Raw genomic sequence first — 767 nt, forward strand, 5'->3', positions numbered from 1 at the left:
TATAGATATATATATATGTTGTTTATGGTTTAAAAATATGGCATTATGAAAAATAAGAGAATAATGTTCTTCCTAAAAATGGCACAATATAGCTGCAATCTTGTTCGTATGCCTGGAGTGATTTGGGTGACTGACAGTATGAGCAGTGGGTTCAAGAAGGGGCTCAATGACTGTACAACAGGAGAGGGGGAAGTCTGTGGTGAAGGGGTGTGAGGTGTGATGGATGGATAGAAAGAGGGCAAGGTGAGATGTACTTTAAGAATCTCAACTGGCCTTAAGCGTTTGTTTTTGGTTATATTAATTCCGAAGAGGCTTCAACATCTGTCTCAATGAACAGGTACAGATAGGTGTACACACGCACATACACACATAAATATGTGTATGTATGTGTGTATATATATATATATATATATATATATATACATATATACATCAAGGTAATACTATAAGGTAAAAAATTACGGTATTACCTTGATGGTTATTTAGGCATGTTATAACACTTGATATTATTGTTTACAATAATATCCTTATATATATTTTTACATTTATATATATGTATTCATATATATATATACATATCTGTGTATTCATACACACACATATATGTTTATTCATATATACATATATATACACACACACATATATATATACATAAATACATATGTATATATATATCATCATCATCATCATCATCGTTTAACGTCCGCTTTCAATGCTAGCATGGGTTGGACGATATATATATATATATATATATATATATATATATA

At 29.9% G+C, this 767-nt stretch overlaps 1 protein-coding gene across 1 annotated transcript in view; it reads right to left on the reverse strand.

Moving 5' to 3' along the window:
* Window positions 1–767, reverse strand: part of LOC106878450 (jouberin) — a 50,160-nt gene that overhangs the window by 14,563 nt on the left and 34,830 nt on the right. The gene's annotated exons all lie outside the window — the stretch shown is intronic.

The sequence above is a fragment of the Octopus bimaculoides genome, chromosome 28, assembly GCF_001194135.2.
Source record: "Octopus bimaculoides isolate UCB-OBI-ISO-001 chromosome 28, ASM119413v2, whole genome shotgun sequence".
NCBI classification, from domain to species: Eukaryota; Metazoa; Mollusca; class Cephalopoda; order Octopoda; family Octopodidae; genus Octopus; species Octopus bimaculoides.